General features: G+C 40.6%; 1 protein-coding gene across 4 annotated transcripts in view; it reads left to right on the top strand.

Moving 5' to 3' along the window:
* The window catches only part of LOC140211067 (protein FAM107B-like), a 154,974-nt gene that overhangs the window by 111,546 nt on the left and 26,920 nt on the right, over positions 1-16,508 (top strand). The gene's annotated exons all lie outside the window — the stretch shown is intronic.

The raw sequence follows: 16,508 nt of genomic DNA, 5'->3' as shown, positions 1-16,508 counted from the left end.
CAGCCCTGAGGAAGGGTCTCGGCCTAAAAGGCCAACTATTTATTCCTCTCCATAGGTGCTGCCTGACTGACCTGCTGAATTCCTCTGGCATTTGTCTGGTTTGCTCTGAATTTCCAGCATCTGCAGAATCTCTTGTATTTAGCAAAGATGTATTTGGAAAGATTTTAGATTTTTTTTGGAGGTGTACTGTGTTGTATAGTGATATAATTGATTTAGCTGTATATTGGTTCTTTTGGTGACTCATCTTTAGATCTTTGCTGAACACCATTTTGGTTGACCTTTGTAAGGATTATGAGTGAATGTGTGTTGAAGAAGTTTGAAGAAGTAAACTACCTAAAGAATAATACTCAGCCTCCACAGTTATTTTGTGTGCTGAAATATAATGTGATACATGGTGTGGTTTCAATTAAATATGTTACACCCAGGACATGCCCTCTCCTCATTGCTACCATCAAGGAGAAGTACAGAAGCCTGCTGAAGTCACATACTCAACATCTTATGAACAGCTTCTTCCACTCTGCAATCAGATTTCTGAATGGACAATGAACCCATGTGCACTATCTTACTATTTTCTTTGCTCCCTTTTTACACTAATTTAATTTAAATTGTAATTAAATAGTGCAATATTTTGTGACAGTATAGTGCAATACATCATAATATTGTAATTTATAGTTTTATTATGATGTATTGCACTATACTGTCACAAAACAACAAATTTCACAACATATGCTAGTGGTATTAAACACAAAATACTCTGCAGATGCTGGGGTCAAAGCAACACTCACAACACGCTGGAGAATCTCAGCAGGTCAGGCAGCATCCGTGGAAACGATCAGTCAACGTTTCGGGCTGGAACCCTGACGAAATTGTGAGTGTTGCTAGTGGTATTAAACCTGGTTCTGAAACCACAACATTAATACAGCTAGTACTAAACAAAATTAGCTTGTCCATAATATTACGGTCTATTTTTTTTTAGAGCTACTGACTTTTGACGACTGCATGAATTAATCAAGGTGATATTGATATCAGCTCTTCATTTTGTAGTGTATTATTTTGATATTATCATAGGCAGGAAATGATCTCAGATTTTGCAGACAATGGTTAACTATATTTAGTTGAATTAAGACTTCTATTATTTAGGTTTTTAAACAAATTAATCATATGCCTTAATTTTTTAAAAATAGGTTTATTTCTTGAAAAACAGCATAGGCCTGATTTTATTCTCACAAGTCAATGAATATGTTGGTTAAAAAAAGATCTCTCCCTGATTTGCACGTAGTTTTCTTCTTTCGATTGTTCTTTCTTTCCTCTCCTTTCTATAAGTGTATACTTCCGATAAATATTATGTGGAGATTTGTGACAAATATGATTATATGATATCTATGTACAGTATCTGAAATACATCTTATGGAAATGTTAGTTTGATGATGAACTTCAATAAAAAATAAATTACAAAAAAGAAAAACATCTAGGAATAACTCACTTTAATTCTGTTGTTATCCACATACTTCCCTGATGATGGCCCGGTTCCTACGATGATTTGATGGAACCCATTCCAGCATGAGATGAAACTTCTTGATCTCTATCAAATAAACAGAGCTCTCTCAAAGGCTGTCACACAACTAACAATGAACTAAATAATAGAAGTACAAAGGCTTGTGAAATTGTAGTTTTAATGGATGTTATCAGCTGGCCAACCAGTTTTAGGAGATATTCATGTGTTGGTGACTCATCATGCCATTCCTTTTGTAAGTAGTGAAAATTTTAGTATTCGGTTTCGAAGCTGTGGCTCCAAAGATACAACCTGAAACCTGGGAGTTAAGAGCAAGGAAATAGTAAATTAGTGTTGTGGCAGCAGACAGGGAAATTACTTGTTAATTTTCATACTGTAATTAGTCCCATGACAGCTCCAGCTAAGGTACAGTATATTGCTGAGGAAGGGCTACACTTTTGAAGGTGTTCCAGTTAGAAAGAACTGGAAAGCTGAGACCTCTATCAGGTGACTTCTTTGGTGGAATATAGAACATAGAAGAGTACCGCACAGGAAAAGACCCTCCAGCCCCACAATATTGTGCTGAACTAATTAAACTAGTAATTCAACACCTAATTAAGCAAAGGCCTTCTGCCTCCACAATGTCTATATACCTTCATTCTCAGCATGTTTGAAGTAAATTTATATTACCATATACAGCCCTGAGATACGTTGTCTTGTGGGAATACTCAGCAAATCTACAGCATAGTAACTATAGCAGGATCAGTGAAAGATCAGCCAGAATGCAGAAGACAATAAGTTGTGCAAATGCAAATATAAATAGCAATAAACAACAGGAACATGAGAATGAGATGGACTCCTTAGTGAAATCATTGGTTGCAGGCACATTTCGATGATGGGGCAAGTGAGTGTAGTTATCCCCTTTTGTTCAAGAGCCTGATAGTTGAGGGGTAGCAACTGGTGGTGCGAGTCCTGAGGCTCTTGTACCTTCTACCTGATGGCAGCAGGAGCAAGAAGAGTGCATGACGTGTGTGGTGGGGATCTCTGGATGCTTGCTTTCCTTTGATAGTGTTTCATGTAGGTCTCAATGGCTGGGAGGGCTTTTATATTAGCACATATTTGTGTGCTTATCTAAAAGCCTATTAGCTGGGACGGATATAAAAAGATCAGCCCTTATTCAGAAAGATTTCATTCTTCCTGTTTTTAGCCTTTCACTCCAAATTTCTGCAAATTGTCTTTTAACTTTCTTCTGGCCCAACTCAATTATCAGTTTTGTAGGAACAGCTCACTGGTTTGCCTGTCAAAGTGTCCATCTTGAACCAAGAATCACAACATTTTCATGTGGTGAATCTTCCCTCCTGATATCAATAGGACATTTTTGAAAGTCATATACAATTAGTCTTAGTTTCATGAAAGGGAACGATTTCATTTCCCCAAAGTATTAGAGTTCTTTGAAGATATAAGGGGCAGTACAAAGCAAAGAGAAACATCAGATGAGTGTGTTTATAAATTCTAAATGTCATTCAATAAAATGCCACAAAAGAGGTTACTGCATAAGAGTGTAATACATATTAACTAACAGAAAATGTAGTTGAGATCATTATTTAGTGAACTATAAATATAAGAATACCACAGGCCCTCAATTACACATGATCTGGATATTGGGTTCTATTGTCTTGTCCTTAAATTTGCTGAATGTACAAAAGTTAGGAGTGAAAGCAAGATGAAAGGGAAGATATTTATGTGGGTTACCGGAGTGGGCCAAGATTTAGCAAGGTAAATGTAAATACAAAAACAGCAAATGATAGAAATACTCAGTAGATAAGGCAACTTCCATGGGGGGCGGGATGGGAGTGTTTGACTAATAGGATTAGACTTCAGATGAATGAGCTGTCATTAGTTTTGTTTCTTCCTTCATAGTTGCTGATTAGCCTGCTGGGGATTTTCAATAATTTTTTCTCTTTTATTTAGATAGATAGATACTTTATTGATCCCAAAGGAAATTAGTGTCACAGTAGCATTAGAAGTGCACAGATATACAAATATTAGAAGAGAAGTAAGAAAGAATTAAAAAAACAAGTTACCACAAACAGTCTAACAGGAGGGTGTCATCACGTCCCCAGCTATAGGTTGACTTATTATAGAGCCTAATGGCCGAGGGTAAGAGTGACATCATATTGCGCTCTATGGAGCAGCACCATTGTCTTAGTCTTTTGCGGCATCTGCAGGTTATTTTCACTCTAGTTATTGGGAAAATGTAAGTTTATTGTTTTATATGGAAGAACAGAGAGAAAAAGGATACTGTTTAAGAGGTGAGTGACTACATAAAGCTACTGTCGAAAAAGAGATGGGTGTTATTCTGTGTTAGCCTGCTAATACAATTAATTTTGAATGCAAATAGAATGTTAAACTTCATGGCCAGTGGGTTAGAGTATAAAACTAGATGAGTTATAACTTTATAAGTGAGACCACACCTGAGTATAGATTTATTTGTGGAGAGACTGTACTTGCACTGGAGTAGGTTCAGAGGAGTTCATTGGGTTGATCCTCGATTCAAAAAAACTGCCTTGTGAGGAATGAATGAGTGTTGGGGATAAATAACGGATGCGGTACAAGGGGGAGGTGGGGCATTAGCGGAAGTTTGATTTATTTATATACACACATTCTTTCTCTCTCTCTCTCCTTTTTCTCCCTCTGTCTCTCTCACTATACCCCTTGCCCATCCTCTGGGTTTCCCCCCCTCCCCCTTTTCCTTCTCCCTGGGCCTCCTGTCCCATGATCTGCTCATATCCCTTTTGCCAATCAACTGTCCAGCTCTTGGCTCCATCCCTCCCCCTCCTGTCTTCTCCTATCATTTTGGATCTCCCCCTCCCCCTCCCACTTTCAAATCTCTTACTAGATCTTCCTTCAGTTAGTCCTGACGAAGGGTCTCGGCCCGAAACGTTACCTCTTCCTAGAGATGCTGCCTGGCCTGCTGCATTCACCAGCAACTTTGATGTGTGTTGCTTGCATTTCCAGCATCTGCAGAATTCCTCGTGTTTAAGAATTTCAAAGGTTCTTCTGAGAGGATCTTCCCCGTTGGTGGGGAAATAAAGTACTAGGGAGCAATGTTTCCGAGTTTGGGATTATTTATTTAGGATAAAGATGAGGATTTTTAAAAAATCTAATTGCTGTAAATCTTTGGAGAGCACTGGAAACTGAATCAATGAGTATGTTCAAAGCTAAATCAGATGGGATTTTGATTAATAGGAGAATCAAGGATTATGGGCAGGAAATTGGAGGCTAATCTTGGATAAATGAAGAGTGAAACAAGCTCAGAATGGCAACATGGATTCCATCTCCTCCCTTTTAACTGCTCCCTAATAGAAATTAATTTGCAATCCAGAGGTGTTAATTTTGTGGTATCTGATAATGGTAATTCCATAACACATCAAGGAGAATGGTTGGCTTCTCTTATTAAGTAGTCATTATTCAAATTACTTGTGACTTGTAAACCAAACTTGGATGTAAAACAGATCTTACTGCAAGTGGGCACAGATTGTTTCATCCGAGACACTGTGAATGAAACAGAATGCCATTCAATCAGGAGCAATTGTACTCACTTCTAAGTTTGTGAAGGACTGTCCTTCAAAGTTCAAAGTACCTTTATTATCAGAGTACTGATACAACCTTGAGGTTTGTCTTCTTGTAGGCAGCCACAAAACAAAGAAACACAATAGAAGCCATGAAAGAAAAATCCCATACAACAAGATCATCAAGCACCAAATATGCGGGGGAGGGGGGACAAATCATGCAAATAATAAAAAGTTAACAAATAATATTAACTATGGAGTCCTCAAAGGTGGGTCCTCAGTGTTGTACCATGGCCACAGCTACAGAGTTGGCTCAGCCCTGAAGCACCCTGATCAAATCACGCAAATAGTTTTTAAAACAAAAAGTAAGCAAGAAAACACAAGGAGCATGAACTGGAGAGTCCACAGCTGCGGAACACGTTCAGCGCTGGAGCGGAGCGTGTCCAGAAGCTTGGTGTTTGTTGCTCCTGAACCCAGCGGCATGGGTCCCAAGGCTCCTGCACTTTCCTTCAGCAGCAAGAAAGTTAAACGCAGGCGGACGGTGCTAAGCTCCTGCTGATTTTCCGCTCTCATCCTCGAAGATTTTAATCTTGCTTGGGGCTTTAATCAGCGCGGAGTAATGGAGCCATCCAGGGGTTCATGTTCCACCATCAGGCACTGACACAGAATCTCATCCAAGCGGAATCCCCCAGGAGATAGCAAAAGTGTCAGACCATTCAGTCAGCCCATAAATATATCCTTAAAAGAGAAATGATAAGCTGCAATTGATTGCAGTTCAGAAGAAGAGTATCCAGTAGTTTTGTAAGCTCCCTGCAAGATGTTGCCGTTGGCCTCTGGTGCCATCTTGCCGCATTCACTATTAAAGTAACTGAGGAGTTGTTCTGAGGAAGTCATTCTTTGACGTCCTGGGGTTAAAATGTTTGCCCTTCAAAAGAAGTACAACCATCTTTTAAGTTTGTCTTCGGCCCCAAATCTCCTTGATTTGAATCTAAATTAAAGGCTAATCTGATTTTTCAGAACAATCCCTCATCAAACCTCTGCATTCGCCACTTTTATCCTCATTTAGACCAAGACTGCAACAAGATCTATAATGAAATAATCTTGCTGGAAACTGAACAGAGCATTAGTTACAGTGCTTAGAGAGGAAGTGTCACTTGATAAGAGATTTTGAGGATGCCTTCCATCACATGTTTGATGATTGAGAGTGGGAAGATCAGTCAGAAATTATTTTTTCTTTGCTAAATGTGATCAATACATGTCTATGAAAATTTCCATTGCTGTATTAGAACAACTTGGTTAGAAGTACAGCTTGTTCTGCGACACATTCTTGAGCATCCTTATTGCCTTTGATATATGTAGTGGTTGGCATCTGAGTTGATAAATCTCAGGAAGAACTGAGGTGGGTTGAAGATAATGCATGGATACTCCAGCCTTGCCTATCTAATTCAGGGTCCATGCTCTGCCATGATTGAGAACGGGCTGCTCATGACAAAGCAGCTCTTATCGCAAGTGGGTGCAGACTGCATAGACATCCTCATCTATTGGTAACTACCCAAACACTGCACATGACATCCGTTGATTGTAGATTTACCTATGTTTTATTTGTTTAATTATATTCGTGCTTTAATACTAAATTTACTATCTTAATACTAGAAATAATTTTAAGAATGAAATGCATAGCTGTGAAATTAAGTGAATTGTGCTCATTATTAATGTATCAAAGGCCTCCAGTCATGAACTCGGGCTTCCAGCCAGGTACAGGTATCAATTTTTAACCTATGCTTCGATGAGAAAATCTGCCATCTTCATCAGGGATGATGCCTGGGCATGTGTAGTCTGGTGGTATTTAAACTCCACCCCCCCCCCGCCCATAGTCCATCACTCCTGTTTGGTTAGTCCTCAACCAGTCAGGTTCCTGCTGCCCCACCTTGTTTACAATCAAATTCCTGTTCTTACTTAGAGCGAGACCTTTATCTTTGTTGCAATTCCTTTTCTCTACTTTTATTTCAATTGCTCCCTTCACCGGGTGCCCCAGAAGCCATTGGTGCGGCACAGTAGTTTTGTTTCATTAAAGTCAATCCTTCGGGCATTGCCACTGCAACGCTCTGCTACTGCCGATTTCTCTGGGTAACCCAAATGGATAGACCTTCTGTGCTCCTTGATGCGGGTTTCCATTGTGCATCCCATCTGGCCAATATACTCTGCTCCACATTCACAGGGAATCCTGTAAATACCAGCTGTCCTGAGTCCCAGGTCATCTTTGAGCTGCATAAGCTGTGATTTGAGCTTCCTTACGATGGTGCTACAGAATAGTTACAAGGTGAAGGAAATCAAGGGCTGCCGGAAAAACCTAACAACGCAGAGGAACCTGTCACTACCGCCTGTCTTCCCTGTATTTCCACAGTTTCTGTAAGGAGCACCAGGATCCTCTAAGCACCCCTGCTCCGTCCGCCACAACAGACAGGATCTCTCAGTGGCCACCCACTTCAACTCTGCTTCCCATTCCCATTCTGATATGTCCATACATGGTCTCCTCCTCTGCCATGATGAGGCTAAACTCAGGTTGGAGGAGCAACACCTCATATACCATCTAGGTAGTCTCCAGCCCCTTGGTATGAACATAGAATTCTCCAACTTCCAGTAATTCCCTCCCCCTCCCTTCCTCTATCCCTATGTCACTTTGCCCCCTCCCCCAGCTGCCTATCACCTCCCTCATGGTTCCGCCTCCTTCTACTACCTATTGTGTTTTCCCCTATTCTTTCTTCACCTTTCCTGCCTATCACCTCCCTGCCTCCCCTCCCCCACCCCTTTATCTTTCCCCTTACTGGTTTTTCACCTGGAATCTACCAGCCTTCTCCTTCCCACCCTTCCCCCACCTTCTTTACAGGGCCTCTGCCCCTTCCCTCTACAGTCCTGACGAAGGGTTCCGGCCCGAAACGTTGACTCATCGTTTCCACGGATGCTTCCCGACCTGCTGAGTTCCGCCGGTGTGTTGTGAGTGTTACTAAGCTCTCACTCTAAGTAGGAACTGGAATTTGCTGTAAACAAGGTGGGTCAGCAGAAACCTGATTGGATGACCACTAAGCAATTAGGAGGGATGGATGATGGGGGTGTATGTACCACCGGACTAGACATGCCAAGGCGTCATCCCTGATGAAGATGGCAGAGTTTGTCATGGAAACGTTGGTTAAAATCAATACCAGAATCTGGCTGGAAGCCCAGGAAGAGTTTATTTATCATAAAGGCAGGGAAAGCAACAGATCCTGTCTCGCCTCTAGTCATATTTTGTTTTGAGTGAATATTTATTACAATATCATGACATGATTCACTGTTGCATTGTATGACAGGACTACATTCATTAATCCAAAGGACAGCAATTCCGGTACAGTGAGCAGCACATTCATTGAGAACAGTAAGGCAGAGCATCGAGCATGAAGTGGGCAGGGAAGGCAATTAACAGAGTAAACTTAGTTGTAGCGATTATGAAATGGAGAATTAATTTGGACTTTGAACTGTTGACTTCCAAGAGATACAAAGTACCATAGATTTCTGCGGCCGTACTGAAGATCATGTCAAAGCACTGAAACTACAAGAAATGAAAAATCTAACACTTTAGTTTTTGAGGTGGATGAATACAATAACTATATAAAAACTGCTTGTTTTTTCTCCATTTGACTGGGTTCCCAAATCTGATTAAATAACACATTTATTGATTCCACTGTTTGTCATTAGATCAAAACCAATGCTCGGCTGTAAATGCAGATTTCCATCTGGATGTCTGCTTGCCAGAATTAACAATTAGTCTAAAACCAGAAACTCAAATTACAAAAGAAATTCATTGAGTAAAATATTGTTCTGTGTTGTGAATGGTAGCTGTTGCAATTTCAGTTTATTAAGAACTGTGCAAGTTACTCATTTTGTGCTGTTTTCACTATCTATTGTTTAATATAATTTGCCTTGAAACCCACACAAACCTTCTGTTCAGATACAGCATTTAGACTGTGTGTGTCTGGCATGTAAATTGCCAATCAAAAACATCTGCAGATATTAGCAATTCTGAATTATAAAAATCTACAGAAACTGCCGAGGTAATAAATTATTAAGCAACACACATCAAAGTTGCTGGTGAACGCAGCAGGCCAGGCAGCATCTCTAGGAGGAGGTACAGTCGACGTTTCAGGCCGAGACCCTTCGTCAGGACTAACTGAAGGAAGAGCTAGTAAGAGATTTGAAAGTTGGACGGGGAGGGGGAGATCCAAAATGATAGGAGAAGACAGGAGGGGGAGGGATGGAGCCAAGAGCTGGGCAGGTGATTGGCAAAAGGGATATGAGAGGATCATGGGACAGGAGGCCCAGGGAGAAGGAAAAGGGGGAGGGGGGGAAAACCCAGAGGATGGGCAAGGGGTATAGTGAGAGGGACAGAGGGAGAAAAAGGAGAGAGAGAGAAAGAATGTGTGTATATAAATAAATAACGGATGGGGTATGGGGGGGAGGTGGGGCATTAGCGGAAGTTAGAGAAGTCAATGTTAATAAAGTATTAATTAGGCTTTACATTGGTAGTACTGGTTGCCCCCTGACCATAAAGTAAATAACCTTTGACTGCAAGCAGCACGCATTTAATTTTTAAAAGTTAGAGCTCGTGTGTTTATCACCAGACTCCAAAGGCTAATTGTGAGAGGGAGCTAGGGAGATACCAGTAGAAACTAATCAGGTGTGCTGTTAAAAATTCTGGTGCAGTTACTGATTCCTTGGAAAGCTGGTGGAGTCCTAACTGACAAATGCAAACCAAACTCTGATTTAAATCCGGTCTGCGGCGAAGAGTTGGTCTGGGCATTGGAGCACTATGACTACACACCAGATGTAGTTTAGTGTACAGAAACTTGGAAGCTGTTCAGCCCCTCTAACTTCAATTTTCAGGTCGCTTTGTGTGGCAAAATCAATAGGAGTACTTCTGGCCTCACCAAGAGTTTTCAGATTGACCCTTACCAGAACATTTCCACGCCCCCACCCCCCACCCTTCGTTCACACTGTGCTGGTGAGAAACTGTTTCTTTCAGACAATAGGATTTAGTTCTCATCCACTAGAGTCACAGAAAAGTACGGCACCAAAATGGGTCCTTTGGCCCATCTAGTCCATGCCAGGCCATTTAAACTGCCTGCTCCCATTGACCTACACCGGGACCAGTGCCTTCCATACCCCTACCATCCATGTACCTAACTAAACTTCTCTTAAATATTGAAATCAAATTCACATGCACTGCTTACACTGGCAGCTCATTCCACACTCTCAGTGAAGGAGTTTTCCTTCATGTTCCTCTCAAACATTTCACCTTTCACCCTTAACCCATGACCTCTGGTTGTACTCCCACCCAACCTCAGTGGGTCGCCCTCACTTCTCATCCTTGTTCAAGCGTTCCTCTGTCAGGGTGCATGAGTTAACATTACCATGGTAACACACTGACCAGATTCAAGCACGAAACAAACCTGCTTCCTTTTCCTGCCAGGAGCTTGTGCGACTTGCCCTCTCCATAACATACAAAATAAATAATTGAGCACGTCTCGGTGATAATTCCGGAAAATCTCAACAGTATCTGTGGACTGAGAATCAAAGTTAACATTTCAGGTCAGAATAGGGAAAGGAAGTGGGTAAGTTTTAATTTTCAGAGAAGGAGGGGCAAGGGGAGATAGTACTAAGGAAATGTATGTGAAAGGACAAGACCATGGTTCCAAGGAGACAAAACGTAGAGGTCTTCCTGTCAATGGCTCCTTGGGGAGGCAATTCACTAACTTTTCCAAGTCATAACCTGGTTTTCCTGGGACTGAGAGAGCTTTCCAGATCCTATAACTTCAGGTTCTCCAGTTAGTACATTTTCCCTGTTCATATCAGAGCTAAAATTTTTGCTATAGATCATCCAGTTGTGATATTGCCTCATTCTCACTGTCCCCAGGACCCCACTGACTTAACCTGTACGGTTTATCACAATGGCAAATCTGGGCAATTATAGACATTTCCTTTGTCCTGCCTATCACTCCCACATCTCTGTGATTTAAAGCTAACCTGTTCCCTTTCATTCCCAGTAGTGATTGAGGTAGTTTAAATCTTTCTCTTTTCGTAGATGTTCTCTGACATGCTGTGTTTCTGCAGCATTTTCTGTTTTTGTTTCACATTTCTTGTTGTTGCCTCTTTAATACTGCAGTCTTTGAGTGAGTACCTTAAATAAACTCTTGCTAATATTCAAACAAGCTTCAAGAAGAACTCCTTATATTCTAATTGAAGAATTAGAACCTATTTTGAAGTAAATGTTTAATAAAATCAGATAAATTGAAGTTAATTAAAGGAGGTGCTCTGTACAGTGGAACAAACCATTTTTTTCTATCTGCACATACAAGTGTGTGACTTTTATGAGTTTTTTTAAAGACAGTTAGAAAAGTATGAGTTAAAATTATCATTCTCCCTGCCCCCTACCCTGTGAAGAAATGTGATTTTTCTCTTAAAACTCTAAGTACTTCCTTTGTGAACTGATTTCTGCAGTGTTCTTTGAACAAAACGATAAACATGGAAGACAGGATGACAATCACCATCTTCCACCATACTCCAGTGAAATTGTGGGTCCTCTTTGTCAGAATATTGTTCATTTGTACAAGCCTGGAATCGCAATTGTGCAGTAGATTAACATTTGGTTTTAAATTTTCTCTTCCGTGGTTATATAGTTTCCCTTGTTTACAATAGCAAATTACTTTTTTGTCTACTTGCCCTGGCACATCATGTCATCCATTGATGATCATATTCAACTCACAAAAGAGTTAAAGCACAAAGTGAGCTTTAGGGCACACATTTAGGAGACTGATCAGCAATAATATGTTATGAAATTCCAAGCAACATACATTGCAAGCTCTGGGCCGTTTTGGGATAACACAAGTTTTAAACGTTTAATAGCTGACTAAATATTGATGATATAGTTTCTGTTTATTATGTCCACTGGAAGAACTTACTTTAAAATAATAATTCAAGAGCCAGATTTTCAAACCTCCAAGGGACACTTCAGCAGGCAAGGTGTAATTTAATTAAAGATGCTTCTCTCAATGAGTTTAACATGTAAATATTCAATAGCAAGGAAGTTTATTCCATCTAATAGAAACCAGGCAAATGTATTCAATGTAATTCACTGATTCATTGATTTACTATGGCTGCAGATGGATGACCAAACTAATCCCTGGTTGACGAGGAGGGATATTGATGTTGTCAGGAAAAAGGGAGGCACTTCAGGTATAGGCAGTTGGGATCAGGCAAATCCCTTGAGAGGTTTAGGAGATGTAACAGTTCACTTAAAAAGGAAATCCAGAGGGCAAAAAGGGAACATGAGATATCATTGGCAGATAATACAGAGTGTTTTTCCTCTTTATCTTAAGAATTTGATATTGAAAAACCAGGGAGTATTGGTCCTCTTAATGATCAATTTTCAATGATCATTTTTGATCACTTTTGTAGAAAAGTTTGCCAAGAACAATCATGGTACTGGAAAGACCATGATCACCCACATCATATAACTTGGCACGTAACGAATGAATGACAAATTTAGAGCATAGATATCTACAGCACATTACAGGCCCTTCGGCCCACAATGTTGTGCCGACCATGTAACCTACTCTAGAAACTGCCTAGAATTTCCCTACCGCATTGCTGTCAATGTGTGGAATCACAGAAAACAGGAGAGGTATTAAATGAATATATCTTGTCTGCATTTGCCATGGACCTAGGGAATTTGAAGAAAGGGAACTTTGATTTCCTGAAACAGGTCACTATTACAAAAGAGCAGGTACCAGCAGTGTTGACGTACATAAAGATCCATACCCAGGGCCTGACTAAGTGTATTTGTGGACGTTGTGGGGTGGGAGAGAAATACATGGGTCCTGACAGGTAGTTAAGGTGATAAAGAAGACTTATAGCAAACTTGTCTTTGTCGGACAGGACAATGAATACAAGAGATGAGATGTTATGTTACAGGTGTTGGTGAGAATGTACTTGGAATTGTGTACATTGCCATTGTATAGCAAAGATGTAATTAAACTGGAAAAGGATACTGAAAAGATTTACAAGACGAATGTTGGTAGGACTGGAAGGAAATACTGGACAGGTAGAAACTCTCCCCTGGAGCAGAGGAAGCTGAGGAGTGTCCTTTATAGAAGTTTTAACAATAATGAAGGGCAGAGATAAAGTAGCTTGTCAGAATCAGGTTTATTATCACCGGCATGTGATGTGAAATTTTTTGACTAAGCAGCAGCAGTTCAATGCCATACATAATATAGAAGAGTAAAAAATGATAACAAATAAGTAAATCTTATTCAGTATACTTATATTGAATAGGTTAAAAATCATGCAAAAAACAGAAATACTATATTTTTTTTTGAAAAGTGAGGTAGTGTCTAAGGGTTCAATGTCCATTTAGGAATCGGATGGCAGAGGGGAAGAGGCTGTTCCTGAATCACTGAGTGTGTGCCTTCAGGCTTCTGTACCTCCTACCTGATTGTAACAGTGAGAAAAGGGCATCCCTGGGTGCTGGAGGTCCTTAATAATGGATTCTGGCTTTCTGAGACACCACTCCCTGAAGATGTTCTGGGTAGTTTGTAGGCTAGTACCCAGGATGGAGCAGACTAAATTTACAACCCTCTGCAGCTTCTTTCGGTCCTGTGCAGTAGCCACCACCCCCAATACCAGACAGTGATGCAGCCTGTCAGAATGCTCTCCACTCCATCTATAAAAGTTTTTGAGTGTATTTGTTGACGTACCAAATCTCTTCAAACTACTAATAAAGTATAGCTACTGTCTTGACTTCTTTATAACTGCATCGATATGTTGGGACCAGGTTAGATGCCCAGAGATAATGATGATTATGAAGACACGTAGTCCTCTTTTATTGTCATTTAGAAATACATGCATTTAGAAATGATACAATATATCCTTTATCCTCTGGTGTGATATCACAAAACACAGGGCAAACCAAGACTGAAAAAACTGACAAAACCACATAATTATAACATATAGTTACAAACAGTGTAACAATACCATAACTTGATGAAGAAGTCCATGAGCACAGTAAAGTTCAAAGTTTCTCAAATGTCCCACATCTCACGCAGATGGGAGAAGGAAGAAAAACTCTCCCTGCCACGCTGACCACAATCCGACTCTGAGTCATCCGAAAACCTCGAGCTCTGATCAGCTCTCCAACACCAAGTACTGAGCGCCATCTCTGTCTGAATGATTCAACCTCCTTCTCAGTCACCAAAAGCAGACAAGGCCAGGGATTTTGAGGCCTACCCGCCGAAAGATTCCCGACCACACAGTAACGACAGCAGCGAACGGGCGTTTCAGAAATTTCTCCAGATGTTCCTCTGTGCTTTCACGTCCATTCTCCATCACATCAGAATTGTCCACGGCCCCTATTTAACAGATACAATATCATTTCTCACCAGAGGGCTGCGCACACGCAGGAACTTGAGACTGCTCACTCTCTCCACTTCTGATCCCTCCATGAGGATTGGTATGTGTTCCTTCATCTTACCCTTCCTGAAGTCCACAATTAGCTCTTTCATCTTACTGACGTTGAGTGCCAGGTTGTTGCTGTGACACCACTCCACTAACTGGAATATCTCACTCCTGTACGCTCTCTTGTCACCACCTGAGATTCTACCAACAATGGTTGTATCATTGGCAAATTTATAGATGGTTTTTGAGCTATGCCTAGCCACACAGTCATGAGTATTTAGAGAGTAGGGCAGTGGACTAAGCATACACCCCTGAGGTGTGCCAGTGTTGATTGTCAGTGAGGAGATTCACCAATCCACACAGATTGTGGTCTTCCGGTTAGGAAGATGAGGATCCAATTACAGAGGGAGGTACAGAGGCCCAGGTTCTGTAACTGTGCAATCAGGATTATGGGAATGATGGTGTTGATTGCTGAGCTATAGTCGATGTACAGCATCCTGACATAGATGATTGTTGCAGTATTTTTCCCAGGGTAAGGAGAATTTAAAACTAGAAGGCATAGGTTTAATATGAGAGGAGAAAGCTTTAAAGCAGGGGTTCCCAAACTGGGGTCCATGAACTGCTTGGTTAATGGTAGGGGTCCATGGCTTTAAAAAAGTTGGAGAACTCTGATTTAAAGGGTCTTGTTGGGCAAGTTTTTCACACAGAATTGGTGGATGTGTGCATTGAGCTGCCAGAGGAAGTGGTTGAGGTGGGTACAATTACTGTACATAAAAGACATTTGGCTTTGAGTGAGATTGGAAAGGTTTGGAAGGATGAGGGCCAAATGCAGACAAATGGCACTAGCTCAGAAAGAAATTTTGCGGCATGGATGAGTTGAGCAAATGGCCTGTTTCTGTGTTGTGTGACTCTAATTGCATATTAATCAAAAAAGAAGTTGTCATTCTTTTTTTTCACTTCTGACACCCAAATCAAGTGCTTTTAGTATTACACAACCACAATACTAAATCCACCATAAATCTGGATTTAGTGCACGGTTTACTGAAGAGACAAGCTCACTCTCGATCCAATGGAGTGATTGACAAAGTTGGAACTTGAATAATTATTCAACAGTTTACAGTAATTATGTACAAGAAATGTATTTTGATATCCCAGTGAAAAATATAGTCCTGATTTTTTTAATCACCCACTTGACCCAGCAGAATCAAGCTATGAAAGAGTGAAAGTAGACTCATGCTGTATACAGTACTGTATATGACAGCTTTTAATTCCTGTCCCTGAGGCGGACTGTCTTGGAAGAGTAGGGCCAGAGTGAATGGCAGTCAGGACTCAAAGAGATCACTGGGATTAAAAAAAGCCCGGGATTAAAAAAATCTGTGGATCTGACTACAACAGCTCAGTCACAAAACCTCAAGTTAAAAAAAAAATGAAATCTATATGATGTTGATTTGTAATTAAAGAAAATCCCTGCACAATTGAGCAAAAATGTGAGCTGTCAGAATTGATAGATTTTTCATTAGACGTTTCCTAACATCTGCTGTTGAATCACTCCTTAGTTGTCTACTGGGCATTAAAATATTTGATACAAGTGTACACACAATGAAACAAAGTGCAAAGGAATTCATTTGGAATGTACAGACGTTTCTAGGCAACAAAAAACAGTAAAGGTCATACAAGTCCAGATGTTGCACCAATGCAGAACTATATATATGTTTTTTAAAAATTTTTTTGCATCGTCTCCAGATTTCATATAGCCTTTTGGTCTTTCTGATTATTAGCATAAATGTATCGCCAAGGTACCTTTCTGAGAATGTGCAGAGCAGGGGCTCCTAACCTTTTTAAAGCCATAGACCGCTACCATTAACCGGGGGTCCGTGGATTCCCAGCTGGGAACCCCGATGTAGAACGTTATTCCTCAATAGGCTACGTTAGTCTGGTGGCTAGAAAAACTAGCCACCAGA

Source organism: Mobula birostris, chromosome 16 (genome assembly GCF_030028105.1).
Source record: "Mobula birostris isolate sMobBir1 chromosome 16, sMobBir1.hap1, whole genome shotgun sequence".
NCBI lineage: Eukaryota > Metazoa > Chordata > Chondrichthyes > Myliobatiformes > Myliobatidae > Mobula > Mobula birostris.
Note: the sequence above shows the minus strand (reverse complement) of the source record. Positions and strands in the feature narration are given on the sequence as shown.